The 27,847-nt window shown below is 45.3% G+C and overlaps 1 long non-coding RNA gene across 1 annotated transcript in view; it reads left to right on the top strand.

The window, feature by feature from the left end:
* Window positions 1–27,847, top strand: part of LOC144152672 (uncharacterized) — a 147,404-nt gene that overhangs the window by 15,002 nt on the left and 104,555 nt on the right. The window contains exons 2-3 of the long non-coding RNA XR_013319208.1: window positions 15,478–15,601; window positions 27,566–27,604. This is a non-coding gene — a long non-coding RNA (uncharacterized LOC144152672). The remainder of the gene's footprint in view (window positions 1–15,477; window positions 15,602–27,565; window positions 27,605–27,847) is intronic.

Raw genomic sequence — 27,847 nt, forward strand, 5'->3', positions numbered from 1 at the left:
TGATGTAAACTTGTACGTGGCTTACTCCGAACAAGAAGTTAAAGGTGTCGTTCACGGCTTTGCTCCTGGCACTACCTCAGATGAACTTCTGGACGGCCTGCGCATGGACCATCGACACCAAGATCGTGTTCGCTCGCATGCTGGGCAAATCGACCACCGCTCTTGTCGCCTTCGAGGGCAACACGGTTCCCCGCGCCGTCTACTTTTACGGAGGGGAAATGACGTGCCACCTATACAAGGCTACAAGGCTGGTCTGCCAAATATGCAGAAAAACGGGGCACAGAGCCGACGTATGCCCAGAACCCAACGCCAACATCTGCTCATCATGTGGAGAAGAAAACCCTGCGAAAGACCACAAGTGCACGCCCAAATGTGCGCTGCGCAAAAAGGAACACCACATGGGCTCCAAAGAATGCGAGCTGAAATTCCGTAGCCCCAGAATCCCACCAGGCAACAGAAGCAACATTTCAACGAAGCAAAGCAGACCAAGATGGTTCAATGACGAGTGGCCAGAGATAGAACACCACCCGGAGCCAGAAGACCGAGAGGACCAACGAGCCCAAGGGAAACCCAAGGGTTCTGAGACCAAGGCCCTCAAGAAGAAGAGAAGCAAAGAAGACGACAGAACTAAGGTGAGCTGGGCAGATGCAGCTTCCCAGGACTATATTTGTCATAAACGCAAAATGCCCAAGCAAAACAAATATAAGGATGAAATTGCAGCTCTCAAGGAACTTATATTAGACATTAAGGCCGAAAATGTAATGCTAGGGAAGAAATTGGAGAACTACGAGAGATCAGAAGGAAGAAACCCAACCCAAACAGAAACTGAACCCTCCACATCGGGCGCTCGAACCACAGCAGTACTGGACGACAATCTAATTAGTCGAATGAACAGGAAAATTCAAGAATTTAAAATAGAAATAGAAGTTCAGTTTTAAAACATCCTCTTGAATTAGAACAAAGCCATAGGAGAAGAGAATGTACAAATCCCAATGGAGCAGGCGAAGAAGCAATTAGAACAGGCTAATAAGCGGAAGCTCGATGACACACGAGCGAGCAAAAATCCAAAACAAATAATCATTGAAAACGACCCAAGCCAAATGGACGCGGAAACCAGATGACACAGACTCAGAAGATGACCTATAGACGGCAGCAAATCCAAGAACAATTTTTAATATGGCAATGGAATTGTAGAAGCCTACGTAATAAGAAATACTCGTTAGAAACGTACATAAGCACCATAGAACTGAAACCGGACGTCATATGCCTGCAAGAAGTAAAGGTGCAAACTAGTCTCAGAGTATAACAATAACATCATAATCTTGGGAGACATGAACGCTCCACATACTGAATGGAAGTACAACTACAACTCCGTAAAAGGAAGAAATTTAATTGATACTATGGAATATCTAAATATCCAAACGATCAATGATACGGCATACCCCACCAGAACGGGTACCCACAGATGCAAAGATACATGCCCTGACTTGACCATTGTGCCCACCAAGGACAGACTCACGGCCTGGACAAATACGGGTGAGAATCTCGGCAGCGATCACGATATCGTAGAGATCAGGATGAAATCAGACAACTTTAGAAGCAAGGCAAGAAAACAAAAGATCACTATTTGGGACGTTTTTCGAAAAAAGCTAAGAGAAAAAGAAGAAATAGAAGACAGACATCTGGTGTCATACCATAAGAGAAGCTCTTAAAGAGTCCACCAAGAAATTTGGACAAGAGAACGAATACCTGTGTGTCGACAACTATCTGATCAGTCTATGGAACAAGAAACAAAAGCTAACTAAGCGATGGAAAAAGAAAAGACACAACAAGAAGCTAACAGCAAGAATTAAAAAGATCACGAATCTAGCTAGGAAGTACGCGATACAACTCGCGAATCAGAATTGGCAAGACTTCTGTGACACACTCAAGAATACCCTAAATACCTCGAAGACACGGGCAATAATTAATGGTATGCTCAATCCGGAGACAACAAGAAGGGAGACCGGACACAACATCAACAGAGTAGCCAAAGGTTTCGAAGGCACGAACGAGGAACTAATTAGAGGCCTAAAAGACAGATTTGAACTGAACGCGAAAATTCCACTCACTACAAGAGAATACGGAGGTTCCCAAAATGCAAAGCTCGACAGTGACATCACAAAAGAAGAATTATATCAAGCCATCCTTGCCAGCAAACGAAAGAGTGCGCCAGGAGAAGATGGAATTGACAATAACATACTCAGGAACCTAAATGACTCACAACTGGAAGCATTAGCTGCATACATAAATGAAAAGCTAGGGAAGCCGAACCGATTACCTATGCAATGGAAACACTCGAGAATTACGACAATACCCAAACCAGGGAAGCCACCGGCTATTGAAAATCTACGACCCATATCACTAACCTCTTGCGTAGGAAAGGTGTACGAAAGAATTATCACGACAAGGCTTCAAAAGCACTTGGAGGAAAACAACATGTTTCCGCACTGTATGATTGGTTTCTGCAGTGGACTATCTACTCAAGATGCCTTTCTACAGCTGGGACACGACATCCTCAATCGCAATGACGACTACGATCAAATTGTATTAGCCCTGGACCTGAAAGGGGCATTTGACTACGTATCGCATGAGGCAATATTGAAGGCAGCTGAAAAGGCAGGATGTGGCAAGAAAGTTTATGATTACATCAGAAACTTCCTGTCAAACAGAACAGTCACGATTGGCATTGGAAACACTAGATCCGAACCACGTGATCCGCACCTTTCAAAATGCCTAACAGGGGAACTCCACAAGGGGCCATCATCTGCCCAGTGCTGTTCAACCTGACAATGATGGAAATAGCCAAGAAATAAAAAGAGAAAGAACACATCGCCAAATCAATCTACGCAGATGACATCACCATCTGGACCAAAAGTGGAACCCTCTCAGAAAAACTGATCCTACAAGAAACAATCAACGAGCTACAAGAGCCAATACGAAGAAATGGCCTAAAATGTTCCCCGGAAAAACTGAACTCTTTAGAATAAGACCCTCCAAAGAGGAAATGCTCTCTGGAAGCGTAGTAATTGACAACCAAAACATTCTCTTCAAACCGACGATAGGAATATTAGGCATGCACATACAAAACGACAACAAGGCCACCACCACCTCGGACAAGCTAAAGAAAACAACACAACAGTGGCTAGAGCCATCCGAAGAATCACAAGAACAAGAAAAGGCATGAGAGAAGAAGACACTCTCAAGCTGGTGCAAGCATTAATCATGAGTAGAATTACTTACAGCTTACCGTACCACCACATTGACGCAAATCAACATGAGAGGGTCGACGCACTCATCAGAACTGCCTAGAAGGAGCTCTAGGTCTTCCCATATACACCTCAAATGAGAAATTCTACAAGTTGGGAGTATGCAACACCTTTTGGGAGGTCACAGAGACTCTCCTAGAAGCCCAGAAAGAACGACTACTGAATACCAAGACTGGAAGAGAAATACTGAGAAGAGCCGGGTACTCAGTCCAGTTAGAGTACATACAGAGAACGACAGAACTTTCTCCTCAACATAGAGCAAGCCTCAAAATTGCACCGATTCTCCGAAAAACGAATCCCACATACAACAAAGGAAGAAGACTAGCCCGAACAAGATACATAAGGAAGACATACGGCAAAGACCCGGACGCGGTCTACACCGATGCGGCAACTAACAGCCGTGGCAACGCCTCAGCGGTGGTAGTCAACTGCGACGGGAAAGCTCTAGACTTCTTAATGAGCAACAAACAGAACATACAAGAAGCCGAAACCACCGCCATCCTAATGGCCATAAGGGGGGGCGAGCACAAAAAGAAAAATCTCACCATAATTACTGACTCCACGAGAGCAATTAGAAACCTAATTTGCGGAATAATTCCTAAAACAGCAAAGAATATAATGCCTCTGACACCGAAAAGCAAACACAAAATATTATGGACCCCGGCCCATCAGGGACGGGAAGGAAATGAAAAAGCGGACTCCCTCGCGAGGCAAATCATGGACCACGGGGAGACTGAGCATTTATACGCCCTTCCTCCATACAGTGCGGCTACCGACCGACTCCGGTTATGCCGACTAAGCAGAAAAACAATGCCGACACCTCATCTTCTACTAGACGCAGAGGAGGCCAGAAATCTTAGAAAAATTCAGACAAATACCTACCCACATAAGTCTAGATTAGCGCTCATGTTTCCGGATAAGTATAACGAAGAATGCCAGAAATGCCATCAGAAGGCAGGCCTCTTCCACACTACATGGAACTGCCCGACCATACGGCAACAGAACTACGAGACATCAATAGAGTCCTGGGAAGCGGCACTGTCCAGCAGAAATGCCATAAGAAGGCAGACCTCTTCCACACTATATGGAACTGCCCGACCATATGGCAACAGAACAACTACAAGACATCAATAGAGTCCTGGGAAGCGGCCCTGTCCAGCTCAGACCTCTCCAGTCAGCGAGAACTGCTGGAAAGAGCCAAGCTAGGGGCTTTCGCCACTGGAGTCCTGGAAATGGGATTCCACCCTTGACTCCACCCCCTCCTCTTCTACCTTTGTGAATAAAGTTTACCACCACTACCTGAACTCGCTAGCCTGTCGCTCTCTGCGGGATTAGTTTAATAAACCGGTGCCCGACGACTCCTGGCCTGTGCCTCACAACATATTTGAACGTCATCTACCTAACCCTGGCAAGATATAGAGGGTTGCGGTTCCTTTCGGAGCGAGGTGCCCTTAACAATAAAATATGTGCAGCTCAAAACGCCACATTACCCTGCACGTGAACGTTTGATAGTGCCCAAATAACTCTCACTAGTTATTTTCGTGTAGACATGTAAGTAGAGAGGGTGTTCAGCATGTTACCGGAAATGCCAAAAGTTTTTAGTCCCTTAGAATGTCGTAGCGCAATGTGGTAGCATATGCCTTTCCGGTATCACAAAATACCGTCATGCAGTATTGCTTATGTTGGTATGCATCCTTAATATAGGCCTCTTAAGAAACTGGGTGATCATTTGTGGATCGCCCCACCCGGAAGCCTGCCTGGCGGCTCTCGACGAGACCATTGCACTCTATAAAGTACAGGAGTGTCCTATTGATCATCTTCTCGAGCACCTTGCACAGGCAATTTTTCATAGCGATGGGGCAGTAACTAGCAGGAGAAGACGAATCCTTTCCCTCCTTCGGAAAAGATGGCCTCCCTACAAGACCCTAGAATGCGACACAAAAGCCATATTTTGTCGTAGAGGTGTAAGTGTTGTATGATAGTGTATGTTTTTCTCCACCTGCAACTGAAGGCTTACAACTACGGAGAGCCAGCTTCAGCTCATGAAGTGAACAGAGGGAGTTATAAGAGTTGTTTGAATTATTATTATCCCACAAGCATTTCTTTTCATTAGATAATTTGTATTTCATGAAATTGTGGTGTGTGGAGAAGTGGACACATGTTGGAAGGGTTGTGCAGGTGTGTTAATCTGATAATTGACCATGTCCGCTGTTGTGCTCACCAGGGGCAGGCTGTGTGTCTGTTGTCCCGTGAGTTTACATATACGCGTCTATACTTTGGGTGTGTCTGTGTACAAGTTTATGGATGTGAGGAAGCCATGCCAAATCTCCCTGTTTGCATCACGGCGCACGCGCTACCCTGACGCTTTTGCCTGTTTGAAGGATACAAGTTTATCGGACGTGGGTTACTGGTGAAAGACACCCCACGCCTTGTTCTGGGCCTCTCCTGCCCGCCTACCGTCCTCATACAACCATCCTCCTTGGGTGGCACGGGGTACCGGAGGCCTGTGGAATGGACTTTTCCGCGGCATCGAGGATAAGCGCCGTGAGCAGTTTGGTCGCCTGTTTTATATGTAGATGTTTTATGGATGTGTAGTGTAGTTTGGATATTTCTGTAAATGTACTCGAGTTCGCTCTTCCCTCACTGAAACTTTTATGAGACGGGGGTGTTTCTGCCTTTGCCTATGTATGTATTCTTGGTAAGGAAGGGGTCACTACTATATCAATATCAGTTTGTGTCCACGTATCACTCAAGAAATGGGAAAACAACTGCAGAGCCAATAGCCAAGTCAAGATGTGAATAACTGTTTTGTCCTGTATTAAATTATGTAGCTTGGTTTTGGTTAAAAAGGCATGCTCCCGATTACGTTAAAAATTTCTCAATTCGACGACCACGGGCACCTGTGCGGGAGGAGCCCCAGAGTGAATTATGTTAATTGAGGTCACCTAAGACTAATGTACCGTTGAAGTAGTTGGTCAATCAGGGCATCAAAATCAGTGCTCGATAGTTGGTAATCAGAAGGGATGTTATTAACCTATTGTAAATTATCGAATCACGACAGCTTACATCAAGGTGTTTAGTTGGATGGTGTGACACGCTAAGGATTTTCGGGCCACTAGTGCTACACCGCCTGAAGAATAAGTGCAACTGTGCCTGTCTTTTCTAAATACCATGTTGCTATTCAAGAAGTTAGTAAGTTTACCATTTAGGTGTGTTTTCTGAAGGCACATGAGACTTGGCTGACGTGAATGAAGTATCTCGCACACATCATCTAGATTGTAATTAAGCCCTTTAAAGTTCGATTTAATTATGTTTTCTATTCCCATTATTTACATTTAAGAATGACGTGTGCGTGCACGCGCGCGCGTGTGTATGTGTGTGTGTGTGTGTGCGTGTGTGTGTGTGTGTGTGTGTGTGTGTGTGAGTGAGTGAGTGAGTGAGTGAGTGAGTGAGTGAGTGAGTGAGTGAGTGAGTGAGTGAGTGAGTCTGTGAGTGAGTGTGTGCGTGTGTGTGCGTGCGTGCGCGTGCGCGTGCGCGTGTGCGTGTGCGTGTGTGTGTTTTTATGTGTTGTCTTTCGGGGCTGTTATTCTGGGATTGGGCTTTTTGGGCTTTTCTGTTGGTTTGGATGCCGGAGTCGTTCCATGCGGAACAATCCAGGCAGGTACGGCGCGACGTCCCCCCTGTAATTGGCACCCCTTCGGGTGTCTTTGTCGAAGCCTCAACCGCCAAGGGCGTCAGGAGCTCCACAGGTGGCACGGGGCCTGCGGCGGGGGTGGGAGCCGATGCGGTGCACCAGGTGTCCATCCCCTCGGCACCTTCCAATGTACTGGAGGACGGAGAGGCAGGGGTGAGAGCGGCATCGGTCCCATTAGAGACGGTTGACACCACATCCGCTGCTGCCTCAGCAAGCGGTGTGGCGTCGGGTGGGGCTGCCTGAGGCAACCATTGGGGGGTGCCGGAGGCAGGAGAAGGTCATACTTGCAGAACTAGATCCCTGTGGAAACCAGACGCCGGTCTTCCACCCGCTGTGCTGTGTCGGCGTACCTTCCCAGAAAAAAAGCAGCAAACCTCTTTCGTGCCTCGGGAAGGAGATATTCTCTGTTTGTTACCTTTACGTTAATTATTTTCTTGTCTTGTTGGAATTTCTTGCAAGTCCGGTAGTATTCGGCGTATGGCCCCGGCAATTAGGGCAAGTAAGTGTGGTGGAGCTACAGTTGTCAGTGGTGCGGTCCTGTGCGGTGCATTTCGCATAGGTCCTTTTGCCGCGGCAAGAATTTGTATCGTGTCTGAAGGGCTGGAAATTGAAGCAGCGGCTCGGGTTCGGAATGTACTTACGAATGGAGCAGCGGATGAATCCTACACTTACATGATCTGGGAGTGACGAGCGGCTAAATGTTAGGATGTCTTTGGTAGGGATGCTCTAATCCCTCCGGATCGTGATACGGCGCATGGCTATTCCACCCTGTTTTTTCAATCCTTCGAGAAGGTCGGCATCTGTTTCAGTTTGCCCATCTGGCTCAGAGATCGCACCCTGCTGGCTGTTCAGGCTGCCACGATCTGGGAGCTTGATGTCCAGACCAACCATTTTATCATGTCAAAGAGGTTTTCGGCCTGTTGCTTGATTTTTCCCTCAATAAGGCATTCACCTAGGTGTTGCTTTTTTTATTGTACATTTTTTTTTCAATAATTCCGTCAAGATACTCGGTGATAAAAAATTGGCTGCAACCCACGCTGTGACGGTGGTTGGAAAGTAAAGCTGTAAACGACATCCACAAAAGTGGCCATGCAACGCCACTTGTATTCGTACACGTGGCTCTACAAAGAGTGTAACCAGATATTCTGCCGGCCGCAACCTTGGATTCGCGGGGGCGGTATCCCGACCGCAGCAGCGCGGTCACGACGGGCTAGAGGGGCAGACACAGCCGCTGTAGCCCAGCCATGCGTCGGCGGAAAGAAAATAGAGGAGCGTCTTTCAAAGGGTCGAACAGTGGAACCTAGCGATGCTGATGTGCTAGCGTGGGGTTACACCACACCGTGTCACAAGCGCAGATACCGAAACCATTCGCCATGTGAGCTTATTTTTTAAATGCAGAGCATTTCTTTAACTCACGATGTCACCTGCCGTTGGCGTGCCTCGGCGTCCGCAACAGCCGTTCCAGGTGCGCCCTCTCCCCCACTCCTCCCCCCCGCTTCACGCTACCCTCCTCGCTCTCAACAACAGGTCCGCACCCCTCCCCCTACACTATATGGAAAAATAATACTTACCGGCGCCTGGTTTCGATCCCACGACCCTGCGGGCGGAACGCAAAGTACATGGTGCTCTACCCACTGCGCCACAAAGCCGACACAGAATGGAAGGCTACGAACGCGCCTTATATCCTTGACTCATTCAAACTACGTCAAGAAGCTGCTGATACAACGCATTCACTACCACTAACTCCCCAAACACTACACGTTACGCAATACACCAACCCCCTATGCGGCGCCTTTACTCGAGTCCACCTCGCGGGGAGATGGGCCCTTTATTATAGAAATTTGAATTAGTTTAGTAAGTGTGAGAATTGCAAAAAGCTGATGAAACTTTTATATTCGCTCTTCATCAGAACCAGTTCTTCCTTTTGCCTTTTGTAATACTTGTAAAAACACAGCCGAATTGGTATTCACCAACTTAGAAAACGCAGTCTCATTCGTGGCAAGCAATGCGCACAAGGTATTGTTTCTCTAGCGGCCAGGTGTTTGTACGTACTCTCTACATTTAGTCGTAGCGCCCTCAAAACAAACCCTTGACGTATATTTGCCGTAGGACAATTGATTCTGTTGGGTGCGGGTTACCCAGGAAGTGCTGTCGAACAAGTTAAGCAAGCCATGCGAAGGCAGCGCGCAATAAACTCGAAGCTACGCCAAAACAGGCCCAAAACAACCGTCCCTAAAGCAGACGACAAAGCCTACGGAAGGGCCCCGCTGATACGCCGGCCAGAGTGAGCGCGGGGAACGCTGGGTAATAGCGGCCTATCGCCGCGCCATCTACACTGTGCTCCGTGAACGAAAAGCTCCCTCCGCGACCCCATGCCGAGGTGGAAATTTTTGTCCCGTACGCCACGAAACAACTGGTGGCTGGTAGAGATAGAACGCTTTGCTTTTATACTGATTGTGAAGTAAGATGGTGGGCTGGGTCAAGAGAATCGATGACCAAGAAACGAGAGTAGTTGTCTGGTTTTGGTAAGCTTATGCATAAAAGTGGAAGTAACAATTTTTTGGGGATCATGCACTACCGGAATTTGTTTCCGGCCCACAATTTTGTTAACTGACCTCATCTCAAGGTTCTTTTCAGACTCTATTCAGGTGCGACACAGTGTTCTTGATTCCCAGTGTTCCTAGAGTAGTCTTCTTTGTTCGGTTCGACGACTTCATGGCCATCTCACTTTACGTCATTTTCCTGGGTTTGGACTTGACGATGTCATAAAAATGCCCAATGCTTACCTCATGACTTGGTTTACTTATCCCGATGGATGCTTTACTCACTTCTATTTTCTTTTTTTCATTGAAGGGAGAAAGGCTTTGTTTCACGGAGCTGTATCACGAAAATTGTTTAACCTAAATTACCTCCCGAAGGACGGCTTTCGTTTCATTTCCTCGTTTCTGTGACATCGTTAAGCAGCCGCTCATTACTGCACAGTGCTCGCCGAATACGACGCTTACATATTTTTCTGGCTCTATTTTCATCGTAATTGTTTGGACAATGCTTAAATTTTGTTTGTTATAGTTATAATAAACCATCCTACTTGGAGTTTCACGCCCTCGTTGAAGGGTACAGCTCATATTGATTTGGTTTAGATTATTTTTCAACTTTCTTCTTTTATATTAGCATATGAGCAAGTTTCTTCAAATACAGCAGCCGCCTCATTCTCATTCTTCCACTATTGGCTTTGGGATTACTGAAGCACAAACGTTTGTCCAAAAATATGATGTGGCTTCAACATTCATGAATTCACCTTCATCTAGTGTACTTATCATGGCTCTAAATATTCGGTTTTGAGCGGCTGCACAAATTTAAAAGAGTTTATGTATCTCAGAAATAAGGCTAAAGGATATCTGCTGTTCATTAACAAAACATGTCTCTTGTAACGCTTATGCACATGTCGCTCAAAAGTTTCAAGTAAGTCTCCTGCATTGGCGGCCACGCATTGCAATCATTACTGTAGCGTTCTCGGGGCATCGTATCATTTTAATAATGCGTAAAGGCCAGGTACAGGTGGTGCTAATATTTAGTGCATTTATCCATTTCTTCAGCTTTCGAACAAGTATGACCCATAAATCAATAACGTTTCTTCGTAGCTGTTCGTTCTTTTTGATGAAACAGATGTACGGTGCCTGTCTGCAAGTAACTGTTGCGTGATGAGCAACGTCAGAACAAAACATAGTGCAGTGGGTATGTTATCCTGAAACCAATAAGCACCAACTATTCACATAAAGCCCCGTGACAAATTGCGCCTGCCTTCGGTGCTCAGCTTTCTGTCGTAGTAGTCTCCAAAATGCATGGCAGTCTGGTATCGACAATCAGAAAGAACTTTATGACACACCTTGTAAACAAGAAACAACATTGTGAAACATCAACTCATGCGAAGTACAGCATACCTAAAGTTGTTGCTGTCTGCAATAAAATACACAATAAACGAGACTCAAATCGACATCTTCGCTTTTTCTACATTTTTTTATACAGCCAGCACATATAACTCTACCCTGAGCACAGGCTAATCACACATGCAAACTCACGAATCCTTATCACGCAGAACACGGCCTAAATTATCCTTCCCGAAAGGATACGCCACCGGCAAGGAGACACCATGCTACACCTGGTGGGGCATTGTTATTCCTAATAACACGACGTTGTTCGCTGGCGTTGGCACGAACCCAATAAAAAATCAGGCACCAGTACTACTGGGGACTTCCGGGATCTACTATCCAGCTGTCTTGAAGCTAGCGTCCAAGTTTACAATTGCGCAGGAGTGTTGGCTGCAATTTACATACTCTCTGCTACCCATGTAGGTGGTTTGATAATCTATTTTTCCGGCAATTTATTGGGCCTACTTGTGTTTAAGAGTGTCCCTCAATCAGGAAACCGAGTTGTCGTCATCGGTGACCCGTAGCGCAGAACACTTTGGAACTTTCGTCATGATCTTCTCGTGTTCTTGGCTGTGCAACTGTCCTTTTTTAGACTATTTATGGTACTTTTTTTTTGTACTACTCCTTTCCGCGTTTAGGCTGACTTAGCGCTCTCTTTTTGTAGCTTGAGCTACACTGCCCGAGGGTTAGCTATTCACGTGGCTCCTGGAGAGCCGTGCTGCGCAAGGTGGCCACGTGGCGGCCCCGTCCCCTTGATGATCATGCGAGGGGTGGCCGGGTGTAGAACCAGTGGCTCGTGCTGCGCATGCGCGGAACGTGGCGGCCTGGTCCACTTGATGATCATGCGAGCGATGGCCGGCTGTGGAACCAATGGCTGATACATCGCAGAAACAGCGGCGTGCGCCTGTTGAACCACGCCCCATAGGTCCAGCGTCGTCGGCGACCTCCGTTCCGCACGTGGAGGCCCGGTACACTTGATGATCATGCGAGGGGTGGCGGGTGTAAAACCGGTAGCTCCTGCGTCTCAGCAACAGCGGCTTGCGCCTGTTGAACCAGCTTAGCTCTGGGTCCATTGGTGACGCTGCGCTAGAGCCGCTATATAAATATACATGTGTCACATAATGCGTAAACCGTTAAACCGTGTGTGTCATTGAAGCAGCAGTAAGCATGATAATCAAGCTAATCCTAGACAATCTGGAAAGCTAAGAATAACCAGCTGAACGATAACTCACGCTATATCCTGGCAAAGCCGAGCTAAGCCACTGCTAATTTTTTTGGCAATGCTTCGCAGCTGCCCCTTTTTCTCCCTTTCTGGAAGGCATCGAAATACGGGCAGCATTGCTGCTCATTTCCATGAGGCCATCTTGCAAAGTTGTGTGACCTGATATGGTGTGACACCTCTTGTTTCTGAGAATTGGGTGGCCGTGTTACAACTAGGGATAGCTTCTACGCTGGTGCTTCTTATTGTGCACATAAAGAATAATATTTGTGTCAACATCTTGTGATATGCGAAATCTCAACTACCAAACAGAAAATACGAATATGCCCAACATTCTAAAGGTAATTCCAGTTCGCGTAAAGGCAAAATTCTTGTATTTGTTTTGTTATTAGGATTATCCTTTATCAAAATTGAATTGGTGATTGTCTGACTCGGCAATTCTATTCTCAGACAATGGAAGGTCACTCCCAAATTTTTTAGTGATATTACAGGGAATTTGCAATCATCGGATATGGCGTGAGCTGCACCGTAAAATATATTCAGAGAAGGTACAAACCCAAGGCAATTAAATACGTCATAGACTTTTGTCCAGTACAAACGTCGTAATCAAGTGCCTTGTGCTTACACACCTTATGTTCATCCAGTTAGAGGCATTCAATTTTCGCGAAAAGGAAACCTAACGAGTCATCTGCACTATTGCTTCGGAAAGGAATCCGCGCCCCTTGTAATTAAAAAAAAAGCTGGGAATGGTTGCTTACAAATGGTAAAAATTGTTATATTTTCTCTTTCGATGAATTTTATAATTGAAGCATACTGATAGTGTGATCGGTTTTGCTCTGCCCGCCAACCATTGCTTACGGTGCGGCAAATCCCTGAATGACTGAACCGATTAGTAGATCTAAATTTTTATGCCACATTGCGCGGATGCATAAAACGGGGTCCTGCAATTACGATGTTCTAGCATTCCAGATTTAAAAGTGTTGGTTTGTCACCGCTTAAGTATTTTTGTTACAATCGGTGGGCCCCCCTGTCCTTGGGCTTAAGGACTCTTTGTTATACTAACCTGCGTGATGGTTTTCTATGCTTTCATGCAACGACGTTGAAAATTGGGCGATATCCAGTATGTTTATGTCAAAAACGAACCTTCAGAGTTTTGTACAGCCAGATTTGTGTGCTTTCTCGACGTAATGCTTAGTGTTGAGGTTAGATTCAATACGAATTCGTGGCGTACACACACACACACACACGCAGAAATATACTTATATATACATATATATATATATATATATATAGGGAGAGAGAGAGAGAGAGAGAGAGAGAGAGAGAGAGAGAGAGAGAGAGAGAGAGATACAGGACTAAGGGTCAGCCCAACAAAAACACAGAGGAAGGCAAATGTGAAAATTGGGTTTGTCCTTTATTCTCGTTGATGCACATATAGTTTTTCGAATGTTTGAAAAATGAAAGAAAGTGGAGAAAAACATGCCAGCCTGGTGGGATCTGTGCCCACGCCCTCCAGACAAGCAGTCTGGTGTGATAACCACCACGCTACAGGCGGGGCGGCGCTTCCCTCGGCTTTTATCGGTATTTTATTAAGGTAATTGCTTTCCTATGGTTGGTGTTGGTAGCCAGTATCAATCTGAAAACTTGGAGTAAAGGGGACCTGGTTTTTAAACCCTGGGGCTTGACTCGAGCATTTCAGACGTGTCGGGAGCTTTCCACCAGCGCTGAACCCCCTTAACCTACCTGTGTCACCACGATTGCAAGAACGAAATCCCTCGCTGTGCATGTAGCGAATCAGAAACAAGTGTGATTCGTGAAGAACGCCGAGGAGGTAAAAGGGAAAACATAATCCGTAATTTATTCCCCTTGAAACACAGATAGGTTTCGGGATGTCTGAAAAATAGAAAGTGAAGAAAAATATGTCCACCCGGTCGGTGGTGAACCCGTGACCTCTAGAATACCGGTCTGGAGCGCTAAACACTCCGCCACCGGAGGAGCTGTCTTCCCCTCCCCTTTCTTGCGTATTTATGTTGAGTGAATTCTTCCTCTGCGCTTGCGAGTGGCCGCCAGTGCCACTAAAAGAATTCGGGGTGAAAGAGACAATCTTTTTACCACCTGGCTGTGACTCGAGTGTCTACGACATGTCGAGAGTTGTCGACCAGCGTGGAACCTTGTTAAGCTACTTATAGCACGAAGGCTACCAGAAGAGAGGCGCTCGCTATGTTGAAAATCAAACGTCATTTACCCTCAGAGTATTGGAACGCTATGTAAACCTGCTTCACTATGTGTTGTTGCTAAACACCCGTTTTCAAAAACGGGGCAGCCCATCTGAATCCTCCCGCCAAATCAACCCAGAAGTTTTTGTACATATATAATCACTGATATTCTCGGTCCGCATACAAGACATCCCAAGCCTACTTTCGGAGTTGGTAATGGTTTTTGAATGAAACATCAATGACCAGTCTCATTCACACTCAGACAGCACATTTATATGTTGACGATATCTACATACGGAGTCACGCGTACCACCAGCGGTATGAAAAAAAACATCTGTTCTCTAACATTGATTGGAAACTGCACGGGCTTCACATGTTGTAGAGCTGCGTTACTGCACAAATGAGGAACCACGACTGGCTCGAACGCATACAGTTTTTTTAGTAATCGTTCATCCTCGGAGAAATTGGCCTACACATGCAACTAAACGGTCAATGAGAAGTAGTCTGATCTGTGACTTAAAACCCCACACGGAAGCATCTTAGATGGAAGGCACACGAGCCTGTAAATCAAGGAATTCCTTCCTGTAAATTCCTCCCCCATGGGGCTGGTAGCCTCGTGGAGTTACAATCCGCGATTGTAGCACCAAAGCGACGCTGGTGTTGTTTCAGCGCCACATGCTTCTGTCGCGGTGTTTTAACTAATGTATTTCGTCAATTTATTTCTGTAAATGTTCGCAGATTTTGCATCTGGTTCACGCAAGACTCGTCGACAAAGTATACCCTGTGCACACCAGGCAATTCAAAAAAGCTGTATAAATTGGCTATTGGAATATTACGTTTGCACAATTCATTAGTAAAGACCTAATATTTTATCAATGAAACTTTCCCACAAAGAACCTTTGTTATTGAATATATTTAATCAGTGAGAACCTATAAATGCAATTAAAACGGGCCTCAACTACGTGTACTTGCCCAGGAATTTGTTCTTGTTCCACAATTTGAGCTGCAGACGTTCCAGATAGGGATACAAACCTCTTGAGTACTGTGGAATACATATGGGCAGTTCGCATTTTTCTGTTGTAAATTTTAACAAGGACTATGACCTTTTCAGGAACGTTACTTCTTGCTCAAATTTTTAATGCATATCAGCGATATGCGTATTCCAAGCTTACTCCTATTATTGAAATGGGTGGCTCTGGTCTGCTCTGATTCAACTAATGAGATAACCGTCAAAGGTAAGCTTGATTTGATTGATTGATTGTAGGGTTTAACGCGCCGACGCAACGCAGGCGATGAGGCGCGCCGTAGTGGAGGGCTCCGGATTAATTTTGACCACCTGGGGATCTTTAACGTGCGCCGAAATCTCGTGCACACGGGCGTTTTTGCTTTTCGCCTCCATCAGAAAAGCGGCCGCCGCAGCCGGGAATCGAACCCGCGACCTCATGCTTAGCAGCGCAACGCCTTAGCCACTGAGCAAAGGTAAGCTTCCAGAAATTGTTGTTGCTACAGTCTGTACGAGCACGTATCTATGCGTATATTCTGACAAATGTAGATAATTGCGTATCCTCACCCAGGTATAAATAAATACATGTGCGCGTACATGTGGCGATTCAGTCATGAAGACGTCTACTGTAGATGTGGTAGTATGCAATATAAAATGTTCTACACACAACCAATATTGTTGAAAGCGTCAGTTTTGAATTGCCCAGCGGGCGTTGAAGTATTATGTGCGGAGTCACATTTCATAACTGCGCTGTGTTTTACAGACATGTTTACAGCTGGGGATGTCGACAGCGGAAATTATATCAGCGTATACCCCGCATTGCTAAAATTTGCGCAATTACAATAAAATAGGATACCATCCATTTAATAATATCATTTCATCGAAGAGAAGCCTGGAAGGCCCCCCTCGTTGGCTGTTTCCGTAAATGTAACACAGGAATACAATAGCATTCTCTTGCAGCACCGAAAAAAATTCACAAAAGTGCTTTATATACATATTACCAGTACGGCGCAACGCAAAGAATAGCATAGTTTGCAACTACATTTCTGCGGTAAATAGCGGCCGAACACAACTCTAACAAAAATTAGAAAATAACACAAATTAAAAAAACACAAGAAATGGTGTTCCCTACAGCTTGAAAAGCTCGCGAAATGTCATAACATTACGTTCTTAAGCTTGCTGTTTCTTGCATTCAAAGTGTTCAAAATCTGAGGTGCTTTATATTTTAGCATTTATAGACCGCATGGCATTCTACAAGCTGTAACTTTCCATGGAGATGAATGGCGTGTCTTACAGGACTCTACATATTTTTAAGTTGAGCTATTTCGTAATTAAAATCATTCGCCAGTTTATTCTGTGGTTTACACCACTAGCGAAGTCAGGAGCCGTAGCATTTTGTGGCTGTGACCTCATTGTATTTTCTGAGTGACTTAATTGCATGAGACTACATCGAGACGTTTTCCACAGCTCCTAAAACTTCTGTGCGGATTGGGCAATCTATCTATATTATATTTGGTTGTTGAGGGCAATGCCAACTGTCAGTAGTCAAATCTAGAAGAAAAAGGCTACTGTAAAGCAACATCCCAATTGGGCAAGGGAATACATAACGTTTGCGAAAAACAGCAATGTGGTCATCCTAAGACTTTGTTGAAAGATAACAGTCAGTCTTAAATCTAGGAACATTATCTGCAGTAATTGACAGTATTGAAATTCGCGTAACACGTAAGTAGCGCTTAGCGTGATTAAAGTGAGTAAAGGGTCGTGTAAAACGCAGCACATTTGTACTATGCCCGGCAATACGCGTGGCTAACCGTATCACACAGCCGTTGTGCGCGTCTGTCCTTTTATGATCATCATCACCACCATCCTTTTTCGTTTCTATGTAGTTTTTTCTGCTTTATGAAAGATTCGCTCCAAACACCCTTGTTGACATTGTTGAAATTACTTCATTGCAACTACAATAAATTAAATACCAAAATTTCGTCTTTGGCAGTGAGTAAACGTCTCTAACACAATGTTCTTAACTGAATACCACAAGTTACTCCCTATGGTAATATTTATTCACTTTGGGTGGTCGGGCCATGGTGGTTTGCTAGATCTTCGCTGGTCTCACATTTCGGTGAAGCTTGGTTTGTATCGCAACCAGTATGAAAAGTTCAAAATTTTCATCTCAAATCTGCTGTCTACTCTGTTTATAGGAACTTCCTTTACAAAGAAGGTACTCATTCCGTTCATTTCACCAACTGTTTATAAACGAAACCATTAAGTGCCGCTTTGTGCGGAAAACCTCATTTATTTTGATGTAGTTGTGGCCCGGTACATAAAATCGCCACTGTTGTAAACAATATATGGAAACAAATTATATCGCGTAAAAGTTTTAATTCGGGTGCCTAAAGTAGTAGCCCAGCGTGATAACACTGCGACGACTCCACACAATGCCAGCGGGGGAAAAATGTTAATCCAGTACGTGCCGCGTGAATCTACGTGCTTACCGCCTTTCGCCCCCTTCGGGGTCGAGGGTTCGCCGGTGTCCCAGTTTCGCATGTCGATGTCAGCCTCACATGAGCCTGGGATCGTACGGGTGGACAATACTGTCTCCAGGAGGGTTGAAGACGAGTCGTGGATAAGGTGTATGATTGAGCGTGTGGATCATTTAATTAGGACATACGGGTCTACGAGGAGCGCTTGTTCTGCCTGGCCGCAGGCTTCGCTGTAATAACAAGAATTTGAAGACATGTTGACGCAGATAAGGAACGGGGTTTTGTGATTTAGGATCAGGCTAAATTTTTAGAAGAAGTCGGTCGGAAAGGCAGCTGCGCAAGTTTCAAGGCTACCTCAATAGTTGCCCGTTGTTATGTTACGGACGTCCTCTTTCCTGTTGCCAGGGCTACGGTTTCTAAGTGAGCACGTGCTTCTCAGATAAACTGTTAAGCATTGCATTCCTTTTACTACCATAATAACCGTGGAGCTTTGTGGCACAAAAATGTTTCCAGATATTAAAAAATCCACCTATAGCATAGGCACATTTCGGACCACTTAAGAGATTCAGACGCAGGCTCGATTGTACAACTTCTGCAAGAAGATGACACAGGACCCTGCCTAGGTTTCACAATTTATGTTAAAGACGCTTTATTTTTATAGCTTCAACCAGGAGCTTCATAGTGTGTCGAAACAGGCATTGCCATCGAAGGACTCTGGTATTCTTAAGACAATGACGACCGTATCTTTAGGATTTGCAATAGCATTGCAGTTGAACCATTAGTGGCCTTCGTTGGTGGCTATGGCAGACCATTTTCCATGGATCAGGAGCGTCAGTCGCCTCGTGCGTAGCACCAATATTGTGGAAAATACAGTCGGTAAAACGCTTGTCTATAACAGCGACTGCAACTTCAACCACCTACATTCGAAAGCTGCCGAAACATACTTGTTCCAAACATGTCGGAGGCAAAAGCGAAAGGCTAAGACTTCAGAATTCCGCAGTAGTTTTATTCAAATCCCGCACCGGCGGGGAAGGCTAGGGCTGAGAGTACGAAAGCTGTGTTATAGACAAGCCTTTTACCGGCTGTACATTTATGCAGCATTCATATTGGGGAGAAAGATGCTTACGTGGAGCTGTGAAGCCGATCTTCGATATGTAGGTGACTGTTTAAGACAAGTTGAAAACGCTGCATTTCTAGAGCTCAGAAGAACGTTGTAGTAATGGTTAAGGCGAGAGTGTTTGACCTCTGAGACACAGAGTAAGCTTGAAAATAGAGTTCGCTTCAGCCATATGCGTTCCTCATCAAGCATATCTAACAACTGATTTTGAAGCGCGTCAAAACCGTCCTGCACGCTTCATATATTCGGGTTATTCACGTCACACAAGTGTAACAGAATTAAAAAATCGCGCAGAGCTTGAAGCCTTATGTCATCGTCGTTGTGTATCTCGTTTACCACTATTTAACAAACCTTACTATCATGCGTCTCTTCATAATGATTTTATGATTTAACCTTCAGCCATTTTCCCGCGCCGTGATCATCCACACAAAGTCGAACGCATCACGTGTCGTTCCCTCACATTTGCTCAATCATTGATATCTCGAACCACAATTGAATGGAATAATCTGCCATCCCATCTTGTCATCGAATCAAATGTCTCGAAATTTAGAGATACTCTAAACATAAATATGCAAACCTAACACCATTTTACTGTTTCATTTGTATATTTGTTTTCCATTTCTTTTTCTCGCTTATCTTTCTTTCCGCACGCTAGTAAACGTCCCTGTGACGACGTATTAATTTTGACATGGTGCTTCCGGAACTTTTTATGTGTGTCTCCTCTGCGAGTGTTCCCTTTTTTACTTGATGCACTGTCGTTTATTTTGCCCTTTCGGTTTTTGTGTTTTGTTTTATTACAGTTTGATTTATTGTTTCACCATTGTAATAGTAATGTACACCCTTTGTAATACCCTTCAGTGGAGGGCCTTTAGGGTTATTTTGAAACAAGTAAACATGTCTCGCACAGTTGCTTGACTTACTTTTGCGGTGTAAAGGCGATCACGTTTACTAATAGGGTGAACTGTGTTCCGCTAATCCCATTATTAATTTTGTTTAGGTTTCCTTTAAAGTAGTTAAAAGAGGCGCAGCGAATTTTCGTGTTTAAAACCAGCGCTTAAAAATTTTGGTAAGCGTTTGATAGCCTCTAACATTCCACACCTGTAGCCCAAACCAAACACGCGGTGTTTTTATAGTGTCAATCTTGCTGTCCGCAATAAAATGCCTAACAATTGAAAAAAAAGTTACTGGTAAACGGAAGTCGAGTTTCGATTCCTTGGAATAGAAAAAAGAACTTTATAGTAATTTCGCAAGTGCACCGGCTCGCGAAACGGCTCAATATAGAAGCCTCCCTCAATTAAGTTGACGCTGTACTTAAACCTCTAAAATAACTGAAGCTTTCCTACTTGTTGCCAAACAAAACTGAAACCAGAGGTAGGTCAGTTCTTGATGAGTGTAATCTGAGCCAGTACGCGTCATGTGTTGAATGCATTTGTCTTGCAGCTTGTGTTATGTAAGGCAAAGGGGTCCTTTGTAAACGGCTGCGTGAACCCCATCCATAGAGAATGCTTCACTTCAGCATTTGGCTTCTCACTGCTCCTTGTGTGGTTGTACAGTCGGCCATATCTACAACTGGCGTGTGCGAGCAGCGACTTTTTATGTGCCAACGCTGTATGACGGAAGCCAAGTTGAAAACTGGTCTAGATTAAGTTCATGCTCATGAACCGCACTCAGCTGAGCCTATCATCTGCTAGCCTGTTCATCTTTAAGAGCGTCATGAGATATAAACATCACCACTCGTGCGCGCTAGGCGAAGATTTGGCTGGCTGTACATTCGTTATATTGAGAGCGTTTTTACGCATAAACATGACCTTGGAGAAGAAGTGTAAAAGGCTTTGTATACTTATAAAAAAGAAGTCTCTTTCCTTGCACAGCCTTCTGCTTGATAAAAGTTTGTCCTGCGGATTGCCGGTAGTTGTAGTTGACCTAAACTGGCATTCGGGGGTTTTGTATATAGGTTCATGTTCTATTTTCAAAAAAACTTCAGTTGTGAGAGCAGCGCTGTTTTTGTCACTTCCCTCCTTTTGTCCAGGTATTCTTGCGCTGTATTTTATATAAATGCATATAAACACGATTCACACTACCAACAAATCTGACAACGAAACTCAATCCTCTATTCCTTGCATTCGTGTACCGCTTCGTGTTTGCACCCTTGCCAAAACGGCCATTTTTTGGCGGACTGTGTAATCATTATTCAGCCTCCTTGAGTCAGGCGCCGTGTTCAGGGTCAAGGTCACCTGCACGTCATCTCAGGTCACGTAAGCTAAAGCTGTGCTATGGAAGGAAATATATTTAGAAGGAATAGTGTGTTCTAAGCCAAGAGACTGATGAAGCGCACTGTAAATCTTTACTCGGGTGACATTGAACATAAGGCGACGAGGCTGCTTTCTTGGCGTCGAGGTGAAGGCGTGTGAAACTGGACTCGTGAGTGATATTTTAGTATTTTGTAAGCAAGGTGAAAGTTCTCTCTGTACAGCTAAAGATAGGTGAGCAAGTCACTTCGCAAGCAGTAGAAAGACCACATTGGTGTTCTTCAAATATTCGCCAAAATATGGCTACCACGTCCAGCCCTGCAGGACACGATGTCCTTGAGTGCCCATCCCTATTCGAATGTAGTTGGAGCGAAGCACAACATGCATTACCGCAAGCTAGTGCAGCCGTCGGAATTCACGGAGAAGGTTATTTCAGGATCGAGATCTCCGCTTATTCTGTGAGTAAACCACTTCGAAAGTACATAGCACGGCGTGGTCAATCTACGGACGCATCGGTGCATGGCAGTGGCAAAAGGCGAGCGCTTTCGTGGGTGGTCTTGCTAATATTTTTGGTCTGTATGCAGATGGAAAGTGTGCCATTTTTTCTACAAAACGAACACTATACTCCACATCTCCTTGGTAGCCGTATCACATCCTCTAAAAGCATTTTATTCACCTGGCAGCATATTGTGCCCCGTTGTGTAGCCAAACCTCATTAAGGAAATCGGTTATTTCTGTCTGCTCCACGTCGGTATTGATGCTGGTTTAGCTATGCTTGTTGGTTGTACCTTGGACGATAAAGCAAGAAGAACGTTAAAAGTACTGATCACTATGTACAGCTGCTGCCATAAAGCGGCGGTTTCGATAATTGTTTCTTCGACTTTGACTGCTTTTCCTTGTTCACTGTGTGCTGATAACACCTCTGGGAATTCTTGTATGACCGTGGCTGACATCGGGAAATAGGTGACGGCTATCTGTCATTGTAAACGTCCGTATCACCTTTTGATATCTGTGAAGACAACCTTGTTTTTCTGTTGCTGATTAAAACAAGACCACGACAAGACCGAATGCCTCGTGTATGTACAGTGGTGCAACGGTCTGCTGAGTAATGCGCCTACTGGCAGGTACTGGCTCGTATTGCAATGTAATGAACGTGGTGCCTCCTTGTTGCAAAGATACGGTTTGCTGGAAATAACGTAAAGCAGGCTTTCTTTGGTCACTGTCATCGCCCATTGGCTGCAGAATTAAAAACATGACCAAACGTTCTCAGAACCCTATTGTGAGACCGTAATTCCGAAAGAGGTAGACCAGCAGCGCTTATTTTATCGAGAGCAGTCCATTAGGACAAAAATGCGCGGACAAGGTGTACCATGCATTGTTGTCATCGTGGTGCACAAGCGAATCACCAAAACCAGGTAGCCGCCTTACCATATGCATTGTGGTCATTTCCACTCAATAAGCAATTTCTTTGGCTCAGAAGCAATCGATCCATTCATAACATGGAAATGGAAGTGCTTGCCATCGGAATAAAATTTGCTCGGGCTTTTTCCCCTTCCTTTTTGTAACTTCAACGTCATGTTCTACACAGGTACTTTGATCAGTGTAATTCCACAAAGTAAAATGAATAATTATTTTTTCTGCAAGTATTTACTTCTACTCTTGAATTCTGCCTAGTCGGGCTTGCCAATCCTACAATTTTGGCTCTGTCAGAACAAAAGTTTCAGATATCAAAATGCAAGTGGCCTGTTTCCATGTTTAAAATCAAACGAGAGACCTCCCAAAAAGCGCCAAGTCTTTACGCATGAATGATGTTTAAATATTTTTGAAAAAAAAACTGTGCACAAGCTCGCGGTCTTTTTTACCGCGCTGCATATTGCACATTTTAGTACTACTAGTCTACTACTCTGGATTTCGATTCGCTTCGTATAAGGCCTCTGCTGAGCCAATGAAAATAGAAAAACATACTACCGTGGATGGTGTAGAGACTGGGCCCTGGCAGCATGCCCTACCGATGGCTTACCGACTTTGCCAAGCCGGTCAGATGTTCACTAAAAGCTAAGTGTTGGCAGTGATGTCTGCGCAGAACACGTAGCTCAATACGCTGCAACCTTTTTACATGCGGAGCATCGTATAGTCTGGGCATGTCCTGCGTTGGCGTCCGCACTCACACTGCGCATGCACAACTCTCCTCCTTCCCTCTCTCCCACAGCTGCACGATACTCCCGCCACTTCTTCTCTCGTACCAGCTGCGTGCACTTCGCTTTCGCTTCTCTCGCGTTCTCACTTCTGCTTTTGCGGCGCATCCTCGGGGCTTGCGCATCTCTCCTCCTCTCGTCTCCTCTCCTTCAACCTTGAATGTAAACCGGGTAGCGCGCTGAGTGCGTTCACTTCAGCGCTTGCTGCGGTTGACTCCACTTCACTCCGTTCTTCCGATGAAGTGTGATGGAAGCAACAGTCCCGTCAGTTAGTGGGTTGGCGCAAGCAAGCGTCAGCACCACCCCACAAACTGCTCCGCATCAACTCAGCGTTCCCTTCGGGAAGATGGGGCTAAATTTTTTGCGTTAAGAAAATGGTGATAAAGGGTCGAAAAGATTGCGGACGCATCGGAGAAAGATGACGCACATGTATGCCATGGGTCGCTGTTATGCCTAAGGGCTTAAGTCGCGCTTTGACCTCGTACATAGTTAACCAATACCTGTGGAGTCATGTCCAATACGTTTCGGTTTGCTTGACATGTGGTTAGGCCCCCAGTGGAACGTATTAAAATGAAGAATATATCTAGGCCAAATGACGGCGCTTTGCCGACGCTCCAGGGAAAAAGTACTGTAGAATGGAACGAACAGCCTGAGGTAACATGGGTATTAACGAATAGAAGAGAATATACTCATGCACCGAGAAATAATATCGCGCAAAAGCAACAGAAAAGAAGCTTGACAACAGCTCGACCATTCTTAGTTGTCGAGTCCGACAGCCCAGTATGCACCTGACAATATAAACGGAAGCACCAACTCGAAAACAAAATTATGCCCATCTTCCCGCGAGGGGAACCCTTATGTGATGCGACGCATCGAGGGGTTTCAATTAGTGTTTCCATTGGGTTGATTCTAGAAATCGCGTGAAACGTGTTGTGAACGCGTAGGATGCATTCGCTGAAGGGACCGTCGCTTCCATCACGTCTTCATCGGAAGAATCAAGTCAAGCATGGAGTCGTCAAGCAAAGTCACGCGGAGTCGAACGACAGCGAGCGCTGACTGAACCGCCGCAGCGCGCTACCCGCATTATATTCACAGCGCCTGAAGGAGAGAATACAGCGGAGGAGAGTCGCGCATGCGCGCACTTGCGCGCCGGAGCAGACGCGGGCGGAGCGAAGCGCGCGCGCGCAGCTTTTGTTGTTAATGATAATGAGACGGAGTGAGAGTGTTGCGCCAGCTGTCGGAGAGAAGAACGGGGGAGAGTTGCACATGCGCAGGTGGTGTGCGGACGCCGACAATGCAGGAGGGACATACCCCAGAGGAAGAGATGCGTCGCATCTAAAAAACCCATGGTCTTCACTAGTGTCACTAGTAAGGATACAGAGTATCCGCACTCTTTTGTCCTATTCTTCCGTGCCGCGTCACGATTATCACTGATCAGTTTGGATCAGGTGACATTTGTTTACTCTGCAACCGTTCATAGGCACCGTTATTTTTTTGTTTATGCGTTTCAATAGATCAACTGTGGCAGTATTAGCTTGGCCTCCCTGCTCTTCGATTGCACGCGACTGGCGACGTTCCCAACGCGAACCAAAGAATTCATGCACCCCGCTGTCTAACGACGACAATGGGTGAACATCCACCAAGTTTATGAATGGATAGAATATTTGAAAGTACGAGTATGTTTAAAAACATTGCCATGTATGTAAAGATATGGCAACATTGTGAGCAGGCAGATGATTCGCTTTTGTAGAGCCATGAGTTTTCACGTATTCTGTATAGTTATACTTCTGCTGTCAATAGAGTTTTCGTTCATAGAGCTCATAGAGAGAGTTCATAGTTCATAGAGGGAGTTCATAGAGCTAAGCAGCTACTTAGAAAATTTAGTAGTAACTGAAATTGAGATGGTACAGTCGCAGCCAAACTTAAGCACAGTGGCCTGCGATAATTGGAAATTAAGAATTCTGTATGTTAATTCCAGCACGAGGCCTCTTACGAATACACGTCAAGTGTTTAAAATACCCGACCACTTTAACTGAGGTCAGATATATTCCGTAGGGGCAAATTCACAGAACGCGCGACGTGGTGGAAAAATTGAGGCTTCGGATTTTCTACCAGAACGTTTCGACCGATTGTTTGATGCCCCTTCGCAAATCGGTGCGAGTATCATATTTGCGTTACTGGCCAAATAAATACCAGAACCACCAGAACAAGAGACGAACTTGCACCGTCACCATATGCAGGAGCTGACCGTTTTTTCGGAGAGCGACACTTCGGACTTGCTGGATATTTCGTACTTTCCCGCGGAACCGACAGTTGAGTAATTTTTAGACTCACGGATGTTTCGGACGCGGATTTCGCAGGTTTGGCATGCGAACCTGCGGCCCGAGGGTGGCATGAATCCCACCGCGCAGCATTATGCGGTTCCAAGCACGTCATCAAAATCCATAAACCTCCCCCTCTCAATTCCTATCGGAACGCCAGCACGCCAGTTTTGACCTGAAGTGGGGTCAAACGGGTGGCAAGAACAGAGACTTGATCGGTTCCAGTTGGCATTGTACCGCGTATTCACGCTTAGCAAATTATTTTCAAATATTAAAGTCAAATCACTGAATTTGTACTCTTTGCCAGCGAAGCCATCCCGCCCCCTACCCCCCCCCCCCATCTCCGATTGGCCGTACGGTCCTCCACCGTGTCGGCGTCATGCAAGTCCGCCCTCCATCTCGAATGGTTGTGGACCACTGGTGCAGCAAATAGCTTCCTTTCAGCGTGAAGAAAACTTCCGGCTTTGTTATTCAAGACGCATAAATATCAATGAACCAACTCGTTTCAAGATTTCCATGACTGATACGATCGAGAGCTGTAAAGGATGATCATCAAAAAAACTCTGCGCGATTATCCAGCGAAAACAATTCATAAAATCTTGCAATCACGCGTAAACCTTGAAATGCTGCACACGTATTTAGGTTTTAATATCATTGTTTTTTTGCATAGCATCGGTGTTATTAATCGTATTGAGCTGCATCCAAGAGACCGTCGTCTTCTTTGCAGTGAGTGGTGGATGTAAAGTTATCATCAGCATTGTAGACGCCAACCAGCTCAACTGGCTTATCTTCTATTAAGCAGCGTAGAGCTGGAACCATGGCGAAGTTGCAGGATTTGTTTATAAGTGAGCCCTGAAGGACACATTACCACGCGTTTGTCCACGGTTGAAAATGTTTATTTACTCGTTCCGGCGTTGCTGTGAACTGTGCTAGTTATAGGCATCGCCATGTGCCTTGATAACGTCGTGTTCCGCATGACAAGCCTTACATGCGGGTTGCACTTGACCACAGCGCTGGAGTTTTCTTTTTGGTAAAGTGACTGCACGAGCCGGAACCCGGCGGTCACCGCTAGGCACACGCTCACGGTCGCTCGGAATTTTCTCGCTCTTCATGATTTCTGCAGTCCATGACTTCGTGTAGCGCAAAAAAAAATGACAGAGGACACAGGGGGGCGACGGGCACAAGCGCTAACTTCCAACTGAGTTTATTGAAAAAAATGCATGAATTAAAACCACTGGGGCGGGACAGTATCATAAAGAAAGAAAGATAGGAAAGAACAAAAAAACAGAAAAAGAAGCAGGTCATAAGAAAAATTTGCACACAAAATAATTCGCACAACGCTGTGATGTGGAACATTTTTTCACAATACTCAGTTGGAAGTTAGCGCTTGTGCCCGTCTACCTCCCTGTGTCCTCTGTCGTTTTCTTGCGCTACTCGAAGTCATGGATTACCCCTACCAACTAGCCCAAACGCAAACTCTGATAAGCTAGATTTCTGCAAGTTTTTTTTACTAAAGCCACTGGGCTCCCCAGAAACGCTCTGCGGTCGCTGGCAGGCAAGCGCTCACAAGCACTCCCCATTTTGTCGGTTTTTTTTCTTGAAACACTGTACTCTCGGCATGTACAAAGGCTCCACACATAAATGTGTTGGGCAGACATTCTCATGGGCTTTCGCGCGATATTTTGTTTTAGACGCTGCCAAACATTCTGTAAATTTTTTTAGTATAGTAACCTTTCACGCTGCTTCTATAAAACTATTGAACAATTCCTCCCATAAAAAAGAAACTTGCATAAGTTTTGTTCCTGCTAATGAAGGCCGTTTGGTTTTCCGGCAGGCCATGACGTATGCACAAGTCCGGAGTGCTACCGAAGAGGTAACGTGTAAATTCGAATTGTATAACTATTGCCGTGATATCACCTATGACATTAAAAAGTGTTGCAAGCAGTACCAAGAAAGCAGTGATACGTGTGGAAGCTGGCTCAAGCCTTTCGCTAAAATCCTGTGCAACAAGGCAGCGCTCGACCTTCTAGAAGCTGCACAGGATATTGGAACAGACTAGGCCTACCCTTCGCCTTGTTGCTGTGCTCGGCTTCAGTGAAGCACTTATGTATATGGT

This window comes from Haemaphysalis longicornis, unplaced genomic scaffold (assembly GCF_048455015.1).
Source record: "Haemaphysalis longicornis isolate Haplotype H1 unplaced genomic scaffold, Haemaphysalis longicornis Haplotype H1 scaffold_9, whole genome shotgun sequence".
Lineage (NCBI taxonomy): Eukaryota > Metazoa > Arthropoda > Arachnida > Ixodida > Ixodidae > Haemaphysalis > Haemaphysalis longicornis.